Source organism: Henckelia pumila, chromosome 3, assembly GCF_033568475.1.
Source record: "Henckelia pumila isolate YLH828 chromosome 3, ASM3356847v2, whole genome shotgun sequence".
Lineage (NCBI taxonomy): Eukaryota > Viridiplantae > Streptophyta > Magnoliopsida > Lamiales > Gesneriaceae > Henckelia > Henckelia pumila.
This window is the reverse complement of record NC_133122.1, coordinates 47,532,783-47,548,464: the sequence shown is the minus strand read 5'-3', so window position 1 is coordinate 47,548,464 and position 15,682 is coordinate 47,532,783.

The window sequence follows — 15,682 nt, the reverse complement described above, 5'->3', positions numbered from 1 at the left end:
GAATTCTCATGAGAATGCATGAGAATGCTTATCAGAGAAGGATGGAATAAATTTCTGCATATTATATTGTTTATGCACTAATCTGTTTGACAATCAGATATGCCTCCCCGTAAAGCACCGGTCATTAGACAGCCATTAGTGGTTCCTCCAGCTGAACCAGTACAAGTACCACCGCCAATTGTTGAAACTCAGAATGCACAGGGTAGTACATCTACTGACCCGTTGGATCCTACTGCTACTCCAATGGAGACTTTGTTAAAACGATTTCAGTCATTCAAACCGCCAAAATTGAAAGGAACAGAAAATTCAGTGGATTGTGAGAATTGGCTTGAAGATATAGAACAACTGTTTGAATCACTCGATTATACAGATGATCGTCGTATCCGACTGGTAATACATCAACTTCATGAAGTTGCCAAAAGTTGGTGGATTACTACCAAACGGGCATTGGAACAACGAGGTACGATTATCACCTGGACTGTATTTAAAACTGAGTTCTATCAAAGTTTCTTTCCAGTCTCCTACAGAAAGGATAAGGGTGCTGAATTTGCCAATCTAAGGCAAGGTAATTTGAATATCGAGGAATATGTGGCCAAATTTTCAAGTCTTTTGAAGTTTGCACCACATATAGCAGCTACTGATGAAGCAATGGCGGATCAGTTTATCAATGGCCTTAATCCAGATGTGTTTACCTTGGTGAACAGTGGACGACCAAATACTTTTGCTGATGCCTTGAACAAAGCTAAGGGAGCCGAAGCAGGTATTTTGTGACAAAGAGGAGCACCGTTCATTCCACAGCCATTTCCCCAGCCTGTATCAGCTTTCATTTCACAGAATCCGCCACAGTTTCAGCAAACATCTCCCAGATTTGAGGGAGGAAGCAGTGGCAGAAAGGATTCTAGATTCAGGCCAAAGGGAAAGCAATTTAAGAAGCCAGGTAGTAGTTCTTCAAGTTCTAGTGGACAGAGACAGTTTGGGGTAGGTCAGAGAACTGGTGAATCAGGAGCATTCTGTTTTAAGTGTGGTGGAAAACATTCAAGTGATCAGTGCAAGGGTGTGACAGGTAATTGCAATATTTGTCGTCAACCTGGTCACTATGCCAAGGTATGTCCTCAAAGAGCTATAGGTGAAAGTTCTTCTCGACCAATACCTCAGGCCGAAAGGCAATCAGTGCATTCATTTCAGCTACAGCAACCTCAGCAACAGACCAGAGGAGGAGGAAGCCAGACTGTGACTCAACCTCCTAGACAACAGGCTCGAGTTTTTGCACTTACTGAGGAACAGGCGCAGGCGGCACCTGACGATGTCATAGCAGGTAACTGCTTTATTTATGGTTATCCTGCCTATGTTTTGATAGATACAGGTGCATCTTATACACTCATCTCTGAAAAATTTGTTATGATGCATTCTTTATCTTCTGAGCCATTGCCTACTGTTGTTTCTATTTCATCACCGTTGGGTGAAGGTATTATATCTGTTCGAATGATTCGAAATTGTGCGTTGCAATATGACGGGAATGTGATTAATATAGATTGTATAGTACTTGGATTATCAGATTTCGATTGTATTGTTGGTATCGACATGTTAACCAAGTACAGGGCAACTGTAGATTGTTTCCAGAAAGTGGTTCGATTTAGACCAGAAATGGCATCTGAATGAAAATTCTACGGTAAGGGTTCTCGAGCCAAGATTCCTTTGATATCTGTGTTATCTATGACCCGTTTATTGCAGAGAGGGGCGGAAGGATTTCTGATTTATGCAGTCGATGTATTGAAATCCAGTCCAGCAGTAACAGATATTCCAGTTGTGCATGAATTTGCTGATGTATTTCCTGATGAAATTCCTGGTTTACCTCCAGTACGAGATATAGATTTCAGTATTGATCTAATGCCAGGTACGCAACCAATATCCAAGGCTCCTTACAGAATGGCACCTATTGAATTGAAGGAGTTGACGGATTGGAAGATTTGTTAGCCAAGGGGTACATTAGACCGAGTGTTTCACCTTGGGGTGCTCCGGTACTGTTTGTACGAAAGAAAGATGATTCCATGCACTTATGCATTGATTATCGTCAATTGAACAAGGTAACCATCAAGAATAAATATCCACTGCCTAGAATAGATGATTTGTTTGATCAGCTACAGGGTTCAGCTATCTATTCGAAGATTGATTTGCGATCTGGATATCATCAACTGAGAGTACGAGATGAAGATATTCCTAAAACTGCTTTTAGAACAAGGTATGGACATTATGAATTTATCGTCATGCCTTTTGGTTTAACCAATGCTCCTGCAGTATTTATGGGATTGATGAATCGGGTATTTCAGAAATATTTGGATGACTTTGTCATTATTTTTATCGATGATATCTTGATCTATTCCAAGAATGTACATGAGCATGCTGAACATCTCCGACTCATTTTACAGACTTTGAGAAATGAGAAATTATATGCTAAGTTATCGAAATGTGAATTTTGGTTGCAGAAAGTTGTGTTTCTTGGGCATATTATTTCAGGTGATGGGATTTCAGTGGATTCAAGCAAGGTCGAGGCTGTATTGAATTGGCCTAGACCTACATCAGTGCCAGAAATACGGAGTTTTATGGGCTTGGCAGGTTATTATAGACGTTTTATCAGAGATTTTTCCAGCATTGCGAAGCCTATTACGCAACTGACTCAGAAGAATAAGCCGTATGTCTGGACTGAAGCCTGTGAAACTAGTTTCTTGGAGTTGAAGAAAAGGCTTACAAGTGCACCTGTCTTGACGATTCCATCAGGTACAGGTGATTTTGTTGTATATTGTGATGCTTCTCACAAGGGTCTGGGTTGTGTGCTTATGCAGAGAGGTCATGTTATCGCTTATGCTTCGAGACAGTTAAAGCCACACGAGACTCGATATCCTATCCATGATCTGGAGCTTGCCGCTATTGTCTTTGCATTGAAGATATGGAGACATTATCTTTATGGTGAGAAGTTTGAAATCTTTTCAGATCACAAAAGTTTGAAATATCTGTTTTCGCAATCAGAATTGAATATGAGACAGCGTAGATGACTTGATTTATTGAAAGATTTCGATTGCGAGATTAAATATTATCCAGGAAAATCTAATGCAGCTGCGGACGCCTTAAGTAGAAAGGTATGTTCTTTATCCTTGTCTACGATAGGTGTATCTCAAATGGTGGAAGATTGTTGTCTTTCTGGATTAATATTTGCAACAGATATGCAACCTATCTGTGTTTGTGCTATACGAGCTGAGCCAGAACTTTTGATACGAATCAAAGAAGCACAGAAAGAGGATCAGAATATTCAGAATTTGATTGCTATGGTCAGATCTGGACATCAATCTGAATATCAGGTCAGTGCTGATAATGTGTTATATGTGAATAACAGACTTGTTGTTCCAGATGTTTCAGCTTTGAAACAGCAAATCTTGAAAGAGGCTCACAGTAGTCGATTCAGTATTCATCCTGGTGGCAGAAAAATGTATAATGATTTGAAAATGCAGTATTGGTGGAAACAAATGAAGTCAGATGTGACTGAATTTGTAGCCAGATGTTTGAATTGCCAACATGTAAAAGCAGAAAGAAAGAAACCAGGTGGTCTATTGCAGAGTCTATCAGTTCCAAAATGGAAATGGGATCACATTTCCATGGATTTCGTTACACAGCTACCACGTTCATCCAGATGGTGCGATGCCATTTGGGTGATTATTGATCGTTTGACAAAATCAGCATGTTTTATTCCGTACAGAATGACGTACAGACATGATCAGATGGCAGAAATCTACGTCAGAGAAGTGGTAAGATTACATGGTGTGCCTAAATCTATTGTTTCAGATCGAGACCCTAGATTTACATCACACTTTTGGCATAGCTTGCAACAAGCTCTTGGTACTCAATTGCATCTGAGTACAGCGTATCATCCTCAAATAGACGGACGAGCGGACTATCCAGACACTTGAGGATATGTTGAGAGCTGTAGTACTAGATTTTGGTACTAGTTGGCAAGATTCATTACCACTTGCAGAATTCTCTTATAATAACAGCTATCAGACGAGCATTGAGATGGCTCCTTTTGAAGCATTGTACGGAAAGAAATGCAGATCACCGTTGTACTGGGATGATATCTCAGATGTTCCTGATGTTGGGCCTGATATGATCCAAGAAATGACAGAGAAAGTAAAGCTTATTCAGAAAAGAATGAAAACAGCTCAGGATAGACAAGCAAAGTATGCAAATATCAGACGACGACCTCTATCTTTTGATCAGGGAGACAGAGTTTTCTTGAAGATTTCTCCGTTTAGAGGTACGGTCAGATTTGGAAAGAGAGGAAAGTTATCTCCACGTTTTATCGGTCCATATGAGATTATCGAGAAGATAGGCGATCTTGCTTATCGACTTGCTCTTCCTCCATCTTTGTCTGGTATTCATGACGTATTCCATGTCTCTATGCTGCGAAAGTATCAGCCGGATCCTTCCCATATTCTTCAGCCTGATGAAGCTGAACTTGACGAGACTCTTAGTTATTTTGAGCAGCCTATTCAGATTCTTGATCGCAAAGACAAACAGCTCAGAAACAAAATAATTCAGCTAGTCAAAGTTCAGTGGAGTCGACATGGCATCGAAGAAGCGACTTGGGAGACTGAGTCAGATATGAGACAGAGATTTCCAGAGTTGTTTCATTGATGTGAGTTCTTATTTTGTTTTATGCTATTTCATTATCTTATGTGTATACAGATTGTCTATACATCTTGCTTGTGATTTCGAGGACGAACTCATGTCTTAGTGGGGGAGAAATGTAAGGCCCGGGATTATTTAATTTTAATTCGAGAATATTTAATTTGGGAATATTTAGAGTTTAGAATTAAATTCTAATATTTTTAAATTGAAAAGGATTGAAATTGAATTAAATCGCTTTTCCGGGGATTGAATTGCAAATAGCCAAAAGTTCAGGGACTAAAGTGCAAATATGCAATATTTATCTACATGTCCACATAATTCCTATCATTCTCACGTGTATGTTCAGAATAGAAGGAGAAGGAATCAGAAACAAGCCCTCACGCCATTTTCAGATTTTTCAGCCCTTTCAAACTTCGATATCTTGCGATCCGGTAGTCAGAAATTTGAAAGAAATATATATCTGCGATCACCGCTCCGAGACCTTCGATTTGGTACATGTTTTATTCACATATCTCAGATTTTATTTTTATGTGAAAGATGGAAAATTATGATTTTATCATATATGCGTATATCAGCTGTACCGATCGTGTATTCGCAGACGGTTCGGAAAAAGACTTTCGTTCGGATTTTATATGAATTTGGGAAGAATAATTCGAACACTACCATGTTTGATTGATACTGATTTTTATGGTAATGAGATGATATGTTAGAGATTATAAGTTATCTGGATTGTTGGATTGATTTGGATATTGTTTGGATTGCCGATTTTAGCCGTTATGCCGTCGATTTGCAAAATGTCAAGACTTTGATATTGTTGATTTACCGAAGCATGGTTTGAATGGCATCTGATCTTGTTAGTTATTCGATATGTAATTTATCAGCTTTCTATCGAAGTTGCCAAACTCGAGATCTCCGAGTCAAACCGAGAAGGATTTGAAGCAAGGTTTGCTAGCATTTGCACTTGAGATTGAGTTGAGAAGTGGAGCAACCTTTTGATATGAATTCTCATTGATGTACTTGCAGATTTGAAGTACTTTCAGACGTGACATAGAAAGGTATAAATGACAGCAAATCCAGATGGGATAGAACGCTTGAAATAGCTTTCATTTCAAGTATTCCCATGTCAATCACATACTTGTTTCTTTATATTTCTTATGTGATTATTTGTTTGTATTGCTTTGTTTGCTTATATGTTTAGTTGTTCAAGATGTGTTTTATAGCTTTTAATGCATACAGCTTATGTTGCATTCATCTTGAACTCCAGCCTTAATAGCACAGAGGGCAGCCATCGCCTAGAGTGCAGATGACGTTTGGAGAGCTGTAGTGAGTGGCATGGAATGTAGATTTATTTCTAGAGTCAGCTTGACTCATGGCACAGAATATGGATTTATGTTCAGAGCCAGAAGACTCACTATAGTTGTACCAAAGTCAGAGGACTAAAATACTTGATGCCGCCTCGAATGGGAGTGTCGGTGGTTTGATAGTTATTTTATTCCTCGGGATCCCAAAGAACTAAGTTTTATTGATATCAGCTTGATAGTCTTCCTTTGCCATTTGCATTGCATTCACGTTTATTATCTCGCGTTTAAAGTTGTTTATACTGGGATTTTATTCTCACCGGAGTTATCCGGCTATTGCTTTGTTTTGTATGTGTGCATGGCAATAGGTGGGGCAGGAGCTAGTCAAAAAAGACAAGGATAGCTCGAGATAGAGGCATAGCAAGTGAGGACACGGGCTTAAGTAGCATGACTTGTACTTTATGTTGTTGAACCATGCTAGAAGTGATACAAGAACTTTGTATATTATGGCTTGAATACATGATAGTTTATGTTTATTATGTTTAGAAGCTTGTAAGACGTTATAAGATAGCATGTATTTGATTTTGTAGCATGTATAAAAGATTATGACTTGTTTATCCATTCTTTGGCAGCAGATTTTTGACAGCATATTCCCCGATCGAGCGAGACCCTGCCTTTTTTAAAAAAAAAAAAAATTTTAGCTCTTGTTTCTTTAATTCTTGTAAGTAATTGTTTAATTGTTAATTACAATAAATTGCCCTAAGATAAGATTAGCAACCCGGGTCCCCACAGCATGGGAGATGACTATGCCAGAAACTAAGGAATCAATCTTGGCAGGAGAATCCCTCAGCGAGATTGGAGAAAGAATGGCCACCCTATTTAAAGCACAATTCATAGGGGTGGACTATTTCAATAATCAAGATACAGAGAAAAATAGAAGATATACTCAAGCTCTTTATAACCTCGAGTTACATGATATCTGCTTAGTTGATGAATACATTATGTTATTCACTAAATACAGATGGAATTCGGGAGTCGAGGAAAATATAGCTATTCAGCTATTTTTTGCAAAAATGTCAAGTCCCTGGAGAGAAATGCTGATTAAAGAATATGTTCCAGGCAATCTTGATACATTGGCAAGACGTGCCTCCTTTTTGAAAGGAAAATTAGCAGAATGGTGTCATATGGCAGCATTATAGAAGAACTACAAGAAAATAAGGGGTATAGATAAGCGTACACCTTTGTGTTGTAGAGAAAATGATCTTCCAACGATCATTGGAAACATATCACAGGGATTTAAAAGGAATAAATTCAGAAATAATCCATATAATAAAAGAATGAAAAGTTCTTGGAAACCAAAAACATTTTGGTCAAAACAAAAGGCCAGATCCTATAGATCAGGTAGAAGAAGTGGACCTACAAGAACATCCCCAGCAATAGGCTCATCACAAAGCAGGGGAAGAACACCATCAAGAAGAACTTTCAGAAGAACTCATACAAGAGCAAGTGAAAGTTTCAAGGATTGCAACTGCTGGACATGTGGAGCAAGAGGACATATATCTACATATTGTCCAAAAAACGAGAAAAAAAGAGTTAAACTCTTTGAAGCAACACCAGATATGGATGATGCGGTTTTCTTTCAAGATCTAGTCCAAGTATATCAATTTGAGGATATCCCCTCAGATGAAAGCATATACGAAGAAAAAATATTGTTTAGTCGAGAAGTTTCTGAGAATGAATCAGAATCAGAATCAGAGTAAAGAGGAAGTGTTTCGCCATGAAACACATGAAAGTTTGGTTGGGTTCTTTAGCCAAACCACGATATCTCAAAATATGGTCCAAAGGATTATGAGAGAAAATCCAACATTACAGAAGTACCAAGGATTTTCGGCAGGACAAGTTGAAAGAATCTTAGGAAACCTAGGGCTAAGACAAAGAAGACATAATTTGATTTATAAGGTATCCAGAAAGGAAATGGCGATCCCTATAGAATTAACCAGTAATCAAATTGAAATGCAGTTAATTCCCTTTGAAGAAATTCGAGAAGAATTACATAAATTAAAAGCAGAAGTAGCAAAGACAATGTCTTGGATCATATTGGAGCAATCCAGATTATGATCAAGGCTACTTTTAAAGAGGGAATAGATTCACCCATAGATATCGTAGTATGCAATAAAAAAATGGGAAATATACAAGATGCGATTTTAGGAACTATCTCGGGAAATTTATGTGCAGGAAAAATTGTGGGAGTTATTTATCCAAGAATAGCCTACAATTTAGCTGATAGAGATTTTAGTCGAGCCTTGACTTTGCATCAAAACTTCAAGGAAAAAAGACTAGTGAAGGAAGGTAATAAACCATATTCTATTACGTATCAAATTTCTTATGCTCTTTCTAATACTCACCATTCTGAATTATTTATTAGAAATGAGTTCATTGAAATTCCAGAGATCTTTGGGAAAGTTGCTCAAGCAATATACCCGGAAAGAATCGAGTTTTCTTTAATTCAGGAAACAGACATTCAAATTCAAGACAGACCGGTTCTGAAACATCTACTACTAATAAATGCGAAATTTTTTTTTTAAAATAATACTACATTACATACATGCCCATACATATATGTATAAAATTTAAAAATAATACTAACAAATAAATTCTTTTAATAATAACTTAAATAAATAAAAATCTTGAAACATGCAATATTAATAAAAATCTGTAACTCAAAATTCAAACTCATGCATGCGAAAATAAACATAAATAAAGTGAAACGTGTTTAAAATCTTTGATAAAATATTTCGAACATAATAAAGCTCTAAGGCAACGGTCACGGGGTCCACTGCTCCGTGAGCTCATAAGTCCTCACCACCGGTAGGAGCTACATAAACGTCATCATGCTCACCTGCACCATATAAGCGTAGTGAGCCTAGGGGCTCAACATGTCTAATCCTTTATAACAAGGTTAAAATAATGCATCACATAATTACTAATACATATACATGTACATGAGCATGCATGAAAATATTTTCATCACATAATAAAACTGCTGAATCATAAACTGAATCATAACCATATTATTTATTCATCATATATAACATAATTGAGCAATGCTTTTGAAACCTGAAGATGGTCCTATCCATAAGTGTGACGCTCATATGTCGACTGATCAGTCTCATGAACCAACGTACGATGGCGTTGATAAATCACCTCCTATGGTAGTAACCTACCGAATCATATGGTGGATAACCACCCCTATGATAGTAAAACTACCGAATCATATGGTGAAAAACCACCCATATGTCACACATACTTCAATTTCCACCAAAATATTTTATTGCTCATCATTTACATAATTATATACATAAGAAATTTCATGAATGCATGCACTGAAAATATGTCCGTAATATATATTTAATTTATTTTCATAATAAATATACTTATACTTAAAATATAAACTTTATGCATAAAATAATTAAATATATATTTCGGACTCATTTATTTTTCATGAGTTGGTCCAGACTGCTGGTCACTCACTCTAAGCCCATTATATTAAAATTAAAGCCCAATAATCATATCTTAGCCCAAATAATTTGATTAACTTAACTGGGCCTAAATAAAAATATTTAAGCTCATTTATTTAATTAAACCCAATAAAATTCTAGACTGGCCCAAAAATCCACCGATTGGCCCAATAATTCTCATGGGCTCCCAAGCCCATAAAATCATTGGGTTAACTTAAATAAATTATTTAAGACCCAAATAAAATTATTTGGAGGCCCAAATAATTTTCTAATTAATTTTTAAAGCCCAAAATACACTTAAAACTATTAAATACTTAACAATTAAAATACCCGAGCCCGGCCCACCTAACTGGACCCGAACCCTACTGACCCAATCCATGACACCCCAGACCCAACCCGGACCACCCAACCCAAGCCCATCCCGAAATAAAACCCAAAAGTTCAAAACTTAACCCAAACATATTTTTGCTCACAACCAACTCTGTGCAGCTGTACTAATTCCTTTCGTTCTCTCTGATCAGACAATATTTGACCCTGAAATTACTTCTAAAACTTAGCCAACATCAAGACGTTTCCATCAAGCTAAAAATCAGCCAAAACGGTGGTTTGAGGAAGGAGAACAAAGCCTTGCAACATGCTGTTCTCCAAGCTCGCGTCCAGCCCTGAGCGGCTGCCGTAAATCCGATCGTTCTCCCTACTCCGGCCATATTTTTCCATGAAACCACTTCTCAATCCTAGAAAACATCTAGGGGGTTCAAAATCTTTACACCTCACCCCAAACCATGGCCTGAGGAGGTAGACCGAAGCCTTCTACCTCAGAACCCAAATATGCACGATCTGGTGCACCAGAGAAGAAGTGCTTCGTTTCAGACCCTTCCAGCCCCAAGACGACCACACCACTCGACCATAAGGACCCTCACACATGCAACCAGACGTTTTACATCAGCTTGGACCATCACATGCATAAAAAACGTGAGCATGAATCATGAAAGCAACCAAATTTGTGGACTGTTCATGCCATGAACGAAACTTCTATACATAATCCATATATAACCTTAAAAAAATGATGATTACAAACATAAAAACGAAATACATAGCTTATATGGTGTTGAAAGGAGAGAATTCAACATGCCTTGCTAATTATTATCGAATAATATCGCGTATACGGCTCCGGGACGACGAGACGGCGAAGAACTCCACAAAAATCCTGAAGGGCACGGCTAAGGGGCTGAAGAAGATGATGATAAATCTGATGAATGATGTGGGGGAGGCGGCTAGGGGATTAACATGAGTTTGGAGTTTTAGGTTTAGTGAAAAAAATAGATTTTTAGATTGATAATATGTTAATTAGGAGATAATTGCATAATATATATAAATAATACTTAATAAAACTCAATATAAAATTACCATGTTGATAAAATACTTAAATCCCGAAATTAATAAATATGCTAATTTTAAAAATTAATAAAAGTCAATAAAGGGACTAATTTTGGCTAAAAATCAACCCTTAAATAAATATATAATTAAATACTAAAATTTTCTTGACCAAAATATCATAAAATATTATTTTTAAGGCTCATAAAATCTCATAAAATATTTTTGGCTCAAAAGTTGATATCTCGTCCGTCCTCGGTCCCGTCTACTCGATCAAATAACTTATTTAACCAAAAATCTAAAAATACAATAATTACGGATTAAATGCTAAAATAAATTTAAATCATGCATATAATTCACATAATAACACATAAATGTCATTTAACCCAAATATAAATTTTAAATAATTATTTTCCCTAATTATGCATGCGAATTTACGTATAAAAATTTCCGGGTGTTACAATTCTCCCCCCTTAAATTGAATTTCGTCCTCGAAATTCGACTGATCAAAATCTAATAACGGAGTCTCTCAAAAATCCAATTTACTAAATCCACGATTACCTATCTAGTTCCCAAGTTTCAGTATCCTAAACGTCATGCTTCTGCTGCGCACTCTGATAAACAAAATATTTTATCCTTCCTAGGTGTCCTCTTTATCTCCATCAAACCTACATTTATAAACTTCCGCTGCTGAAACACCTCGTAAAGAGAATCATTAAAATTTACTTACATTCCACTGTAAACAAAATCTGACATTTTATACAAATCTTAGTACTATAATGAAAGTACACTCACATACTTACCTCAACTTATACGTAAAACTCAAATATTAACTCTACTATTCATCTTCCTAAACACAACAATCGTACTATGCCAAAACTTGACTGATTTCATATGCTTATACACTCTACTCATCAATCCCCCAACATTCGTGAACTTTTGTTCCCAAATTTACTTATTAAAACATAGGATTACAATATCAACTCCAATAAATTCAACTTGTAAAGCTTATCAACACACTAGCCTTCTATAACAAGTTAAACATCTTTGAGTTGAACATATGTCATTCATCGCAATTTTCTTCAACTTATCCATTTATCACTACGCTTCCAACTATTGAACACTTGAAAGTCTTAAATCTCGAGTGTTATAAATTCATGAAACCCAAAAAATGAATTTAGTGTCAAACGTCATGTACAACATAAATTCTCCTAACGTCAGGAATATGCTTAAAATATATGAATTCTAATTTTGTGGTTAGTTTAGGCTTAAGACACTCAGATTCTCCTATTGGAGGATTGAAGTTCCCCTAACAGTATTTACATGTCATCGTCTCTAAATAGCGTAATCATATAACATTCAGTAGTTAATTCTATATCATTTCCTAGTTGCCTCTACTTACAGTCCATGGAATCTAAACTCCTCAAAATCAAAATACTAAGTCAATTACCTAATAAACTGAATAATCCCAACGTAAAACGAAAGTATCGAGATAACAGTTATAATATCAAGTCATTAAGCTGACTCGTGATTATTCCAAGTGCTTCAAATACCCATATGTGTGTCGGACCAACAACCCAAATTCTCAAATGACTCAACTCTTAACAAAATAACTCACTCCAAATATATATATATATATATCGTCAAATCTTAGGCCATATCTAAAGCTTATATTATACTTGACATCGAAACCAAAATTTATAACAAGCGTTATGTCACACCTGACCAATTACGCGAGCCTATAAAAATTTAGGCCTTCATCATTCAGTCATCATAATATTTATAAGTCAGGCTGACAAGTTCCCAAATCTATTTATTTAAACGTAGTAACTTGAACGTCAAACCCAATAAAACTTACATGGTAACCCCAACCATGTGAACCCTTAAGTATTATCAAAGATTATCAAATTCTTTATCAAACTAACTCCACAATTATTCTTATTCTCAAAGATTCAAGAACCTAATACAAAACATACTTATCATCAATTTATACCTCATATAATTAATAGTACAAACTAAAAACCACAAACCACCAACTATAATCTTATGATACAAGTGTCATCTCCAAGAAAATCATGACTTCTTCGTCAAATGAAAAACCTTAATAGTTAAATGAATGACAATATGATATCTATGAACCCGACTAACCTAATTTGACACAAGCAGACTTAATTCCCAAAAATATATACTAGCCTCTATAAAGTAACATTTTAAATTCACCAAAGAAGAAAATGATACAACCCTCGATTAATCGATCTTGCGAGGAATCCTACTCTTGCCTCAAGCAATAATTATATTACTATCACATTAACTTAATACCTCTTATCGGAATTTACCTTTATTGTTCTGTCTTCCGCTCTTCATAAAAATTTCCTAGATAGGGTCCGCTACCTCTTACCATCACAAACCCAATAATTTACCAATGAAATCATTCTAACTTAAAATCAATAAGTTACTAGAAAAATTCAAATGACAACCCATATATCATAAATATCAAAATTAGTTTCAACAAAATAAAATCGAATTCCCAAATTCAAAATTCCTTGTGGTCAATCAGTCGTATAACATGTCTTGGGGCATACTGCATCACCACATATTCTTCACGTAAATCGCAATGCATAACTAAGTATTTTAAAACTTTACTAACATAAAGTCTTAAGTCATAACATATGCTCCTGATAAATTATAATAAAATATTTAAAACTTACAGACCGATAGTAGGATTTCTGAGCTTCATGTGGCAGTAGGACACCTTCCAAGAACCGCGCTTTGATACCAATTGAAACATCTACTACTAATAAATGCGGAATTTTTTTTTTTAAATAATACTACTATACATACATGCCCATACATATATGTATAAAATTTAAAAATAATACTAACAAATAAATTCTTTTAATAATAACTTAAATAAATAAAAATCTTGAAACATGCAATATTAATAAAAATCTGTAACTCAAAATTCAAACCCATGCATGCAAAAATAAACATAAATAAAGTGAAACGTGTTTAAAATCCTTGATAAAATATTTCGAACATAATAAAGCTCTAAGGCAACGGTCACGGGGTCCACTGCTCCGTGAGCTCATAAGTCCTCACCACCGGTAGGAGCTACATAAACGTCATCATGCTCACCTGCACCATATAAGCGTAGTGAGCCTAGGGGCTCAACATGTCTAATCCTTTATAACAAGGTTAAAATAATGCATCACATAATTACTAATACATATACATGTACATGAGCATGCATGGAAATATTTTCATCACATAATAAAACTGATGAATCATAAACTAAATCATAACCATAATCATAACCATATTATTTCTTCATCATATATAACATAATTGAGCAATGCTTTTGAAACCTGAAGATGGTCCTATCCATAAGTGTGACGCTCATGTGTCGACTGATCAGTCTCATGAACCAACGTACGATGGCGGTGATAAATCACCTCCTATGGTAGTAACCTACCGAATCATATGGTGGATAACCACCCCTATGATAGTAAAACTACCGAATCATATGGTGGAAAACCACCCATATGTCACACATACTTCAATTTCCACCAAAATATTTTATTACTCATCATTTACATAATTATATACATAAGAAATTTCATGAATGCATGCACTGAAAATATGTCCGTATTATATATTTAATTTATTTTCATAATAAATATACTTATACTTAAAATATAAACTTTATGCATAAAATAATTAAATATATATTTCGGACTTATTTATTTTTCATGGGTTGGTCCAGACCGCTGGTCACTCACTCTAAACCCATTATATTAAAATTAAAGCCCAATAATCATATCTTAGCTCAAATAACTTGATTAACTTAACTGGGCCTAAATAAAAATATTTAAGCCCATTTATTTAATTAAACCCAATAAAATTCTAGACTGGCCCAAAAATCCACCTACTGGCCCAAAAATTCTCATGGGCTCCCAAGCCCATAAAATCATTGGACTAACTTAAATAAATTATTTAAGGCCCAAATAAAATTATTTGGAGGCCCAAATAATTTTCTAACTAATTTTTAAAGCCTAAAATACACTTAAAACTATTAAATACTTAACAATTAAAATACCCAAGCCCGGCCCACCTAACCCGGACCCGGACCCTACTGACCCAATCCATGACACCCCAGACCCGACCCGGACCACCCAGCCCAAGCCCAGCCCGAAATAAAACCCAAAAGTTCAAAACTTAACTCAAACATATTTTTGCTCACAACCAACTCTGTGCAGTTGTACTAATTCCTTTCGTTCTCTCTGATCAGACAATATTTGACCATGAAACCACTTCTAGAACTTATCCAACATCAATACGTTTCCATCAAGCTAAAAATCAGCCAAAACAGTGGTTCGAGGAAGGAGAACAAAGCCTTGCAACATGCTGTTCTCCAAGCTCGCGTCCAGCCCTGAGCGGCTGCCGTAAATCCGATCGTTCTCCCTACTCCGGCCATATTTTTCTGTGAAACCACTTCTCAATCCTAGCCAACATCTAGGGGGTTCAAACCCTTTACACCTCACCCCAAACCATGGCCTGAGGAGTTAGACCGAAGCCTTCTCCCTCAGAACCCAAATATGCGTGATCTGGTGCACCAGAGAAGAAGTGCTTCGTTTCAGACCCTTCCAGCCCCAATCCGACCACACCACTCAACCATAAGGACCCTCACACATGCACCCAGACGTTGTACATCAGCTTGGACCATCCCATGCATAAAAAACGTGAGCATGAATCATGAAAGCAACCAAATTTGTGGACTGTTCATGCCATGAACGAAAATTCTGTACATAATCCATA